This window comes from Xiphophorus maculatus, chromosome 13, assembly GCF_002775205.1.
Source record: "Xiphophorus maculatus strain JP 163 A chromosome 13, X_maculatus-5.0-male, whole genome shotgun sequence".
Classification (NCBI taxonomy): domain Eukaryota; kingdom Metazoa; phylum Chordata; class Actinopteri; order Cyprinodontiformes; family Poeciliidae; genus Xiphophorus; species Xiphophorus maculatus.
This window is the reverse complement of record NC_036455.1, coordinates 8,115,463-8,119,503: the sequence shown is the minus strand read 5'-3', so window position 1 is coordinate 8,119,503 and position 4,041 is coordinate 8,115,463. Positions and strand designations below refer to the sequence as shown.

General features: G+C 37.7%; 1 pseudogene; it reads right to left on the bottom strand.

Annotated features, from left to right (window-relative positions):
* Window positions 1-1,093: 1,093 nt before the first annotated feature.
* On the bottom strand, window positions 1,094-3,837 carry LOC111610420 (annotated as a pseudogene).
* Window positions 3,838-4,041: the final 204 nt, after the last annotated feature.

The following is a 4,041-nucleotide window of genomic DNA, read 5'->3' as shown; positions in this document are numbered from 1 at the left end:
CTTCGTTCAGTTCTTTTAATTAAGGTAAAACTAATGTACATGATTCCAGTAAATAGGAGGCTTCATAATTTCCTTTGGTGAGAGTAAATAATGACCCTGGGACTTACATCTAAGTCACTAAACATAATCTAGCCGGTTCCAAGTGCAAGTTATGATTTAGAAAGTGGGCTACCGTTAACAGAAGTGGTTATTGGAATTATGCAGCTGTGAGGGCTACTCAGCTGATTGTTTCTTAACTGTAAAGGGTCATAACTTCTGGATTGGAGGTAGTTAGAGCTAGACGAATCACTTTCGCCACCAGTTTAAATAGATTATCTCTTATAGAGTACTTTTAGGGTAATACCCAGGTCTCAGAGATTTTCCGGACCTGTTAGACAGAGAACTGGTCAGTAGACAGCCCTGGGTAGTAGTGAGGAGTGGGCGGGGCTGACTATTGCAGGATAACCTTCAACATAAATGCATGCAGCAAAAAAGAGCAAAATATTACAACTAAAACTAGAGAAAAAAAGCAAAATATTAAAAATAATCACAGGTACTTTGTGCAATCAATGCATGAAAATTAGTTTGTGGTGAATCTTGCATTTTCTTTAAAGTACAAATGAGTTTTCTGTCATTTGAAAAGATTTTAATCAGGTAGAGTAAAACTGGTTACAATAATTTGAAAGAAATCTCAATCTCATTTTACTTTAAAGACAAAACTATCACAAATACTTTTTTGCAGATGTTTTGAAAACACTCAATTCTGTACATTCTATTGTTGATTTAAAAAACTTTTAAAATAAACCCCACAAACTCTCTATGGTACAGAATAATACAAATCAATCCCTCAAGTCCAATCATGTGAGAATGTTCTGGAAGGGAGTCCATGTCCGGTCAAACTCTGTTAATGCATGAAATAGTCAGTGGGCCCCCAAGCCTCTTCATCCATCAGCATCAGTACTGGCACTCCTCATGGCTGTGTGCTGAGCCCTCTGCTCTTCATGTTGTACACACACAACATACAGTTTGACATAAACAGTAAGTTAATACAATAACATACAGTTTATCATTATTGTTTTTTGATAAAGAATATACCAAAAAGAACAAGAAAGCATCTCTGAAGGAAAAGGTGTCATGGTTGCACATCTCCAAGTATCCAAATGATCACATTTAACAAATACAACAATTTTCAGCTTTATAGACATGAAACCCCTCCAGTCTTTCATTCCAGTTTTAAACCAAATCAGTTCTATAGTGAACCTCAACATAGGACATGTATGGAAAATTCTTCTACTGCATTTCACCTGTGTGACGCCTCGTGGCGAGTCAAACTACCTTTGCGACTAAAGATTTTTTCACAGTTCACACATGAAAACGGCTTTTCACCAGTGTGAATCATCATGTGCTGAGTTAAAATCCGTTTTTGACTAAAACATTTTCCACAATTCACACATGAAAACGGCTTTTCACCAGTGTGAATCATCATGTGTTCAGTTAAACTAAGTTTTTGACAAAAACCTTTTCCACATTTCACACATGAAAACGGCTTTTCACCAGTGTGAATCATCATGTGTTCAGTTAAATTAAGTTTTTGACTAAAACATTTTCCACAGTTCACACATGAAAATGGCTTTTCACCAGTGTGAATCATCATGTGCCGAGTTAAATGATGTTTGTGACTAAAACCTTTTCCACAGGTCACACATAAAAACGGCTTTTCACCAGTGTGAATCATCATGTGCTGAGTTAAATGCTGTTTTCGACTAAACTTTTTCCCCAGTTCACACATGAAAACGGCTTTTCACCTGTGTGAATCATCATGTGTTCAGTTATAATCCGTTTTTGAGTAAAACTTTTTCCACATCTCACACATGAAAACGGCTTTTCACCAGTGTGAATCATCATGTGCTGAGTTAAAATCCGTTTTTGACCAAAACGTTTTCCACAGTTCACACATGAAAACGGCTTTTCACCAGTGTGAATCATCATGTGCTGAGTTAAAATCCGTTTTCGACTAAAACATTTCCCACAGTTCACACATGAAAACGGCTTTTCACCAGTGTGAATCATCATGTGCTGAGTTAAATTAAGTTTTTGACTAAAACATTTTCCACAGTTCACACATGAAAATGGCTTTTCACCAGTGTGAATCATCATGTGCCGAGTTAAATGATGTTTGTGACTAAAACCTTTTCCACAGGTCACACATAAAAACGGCTTTTCACCAGTGTGAATCATCATGTGCTGAGTTAAATGCTGTTTTCGACTAAACTTTTTCCCCAGTTCACACATGAAAACGGCTTTTCACCTGTGTGAATCATCATGTGCTGAGTTAAAATCCGTTTTTGACCAAAACGTTTTCCACAGTTCACACATGAAAACGGCTTTTCACCAGTGTGAATCATCATGTGCCGAGTTAAATCCTGTTTTTGACTAAAACTCTTTCCACATTTCACACATGAAAACGGCTTTTCACCAGTGTGAATCATCATGTGCTGAGTTAAAATCCGTTTTCGACTAAAACATTTCCCACAGTTCACACATGAAAACGGCTTTTCACCAGTGTGAATCATCATGTGTTCAGTTAAACTAAGTTTTTGACAAAAACCTTTTCCACAGGTCACACATGAAAACGGCTTTTCACCATTGTGAATCATCATGTGCTGAGTTAAATGCTGTTTGTGACTAAAACTTTTTCCACAGGTCACACATGAAAACGGCTTTTCACCAGTGTGAATCATCATGTGCCGAGTTAAAACCTGTTTGTGACTAAAACCTTTTCCACATTTCACACATGAAAACGGCTTTTCACCAGTGTGAATCATCATGTGCTGAGTTAAATGCTGTTTGTGACTAAAACTTTTTCCACAGGTCACACATGAAAACAGCTTTTCACCATTGTGAATCATCATGTGCTGAGTTAAATGCTGTTTGTGACTAAAACTTTTTCCACAGTTCACACATGAAAACGGCTTTTCACCAGTGTGAATCATCATGTGCTGAGTTATATGCTGTTTGTGACTAAAACCTTTTCCACAGGTCACACATGAAAACGGCTTTTCACCAGTGTGAATCATCATGTGCCGAGTTAAAACCTGTTTGTGACTAAAACTTTTTCCACATTTCACACATGAAAATGGCTTTTCACCAGTGTGAATAATCATGTGCTGAGTTAAATTAAGTTTTTGACTAAAACATTTTCCACAGTTCACACATGAAAAAGGCTTTTCACCAGTGTGAATCATCATGTGCTGAGTTAAAACCTGTTTGTGACTAAAACTTTTTCCACAGGTCACACATGAAAACGGCTTTTCACCAGTGTGAATCATCATGTGCCGAGTTAATACCTGTTTTTGACAAAAACCTTTTCCACAGTTCACACATGAAAATGACTTTTCACCTGTGTGAATCATCATGTGCTGAGTTAAAGCCTGTTTTTGACAATAACCTTTTCCACAGGTCGCACATGAAAACGGCTTTTCACCAGTGTGAATCATCATGTGCTGAGTTAAACTAAGTTTTCGACTAAAGCGTTTTCCACAGTTCACACATGAAAACGGCTTTTCACCAGTGTGAATCATCATGTGCCGAGTTAAATGCTGTTTGTGACTAAAACATTTTCCACAGTTCACACATGAAAACGGCTTTTCACCCGTATGAGTTCTCATGTGAGCATCAAAAGCAGATTTGAAAGCAAAACACTTTTTACAGATGTCACATGAGAAAGGTTTTCTTCTTTCCTGATTTTGGTTCTCAGCTTCAGTAGCTTCCTGGAATATGTCTTGGTTCCTGTTTGGTTCTGATTCAGTGTGGTCTGTTTGCTCATCAACAGGAACCAACATGCAGGTATCAGTCTCCTGTTTTAATCCAATCTGTTCTTCAGCCTGACTGCAGTAAACTTCTTTCTCTTCCACTTTTATCTGATGATCTTCAGGCTCTTCCTGTTCTTGTTTCACCTGCACAGGTTCTAACTCCTCCTGGTCCAGAGTGGATCTCCTCTCCAGGTTATAAATGTTACACTTCAGGGAATCTGGAGAAGAAAACAGAGAAAAAGAGCAATTG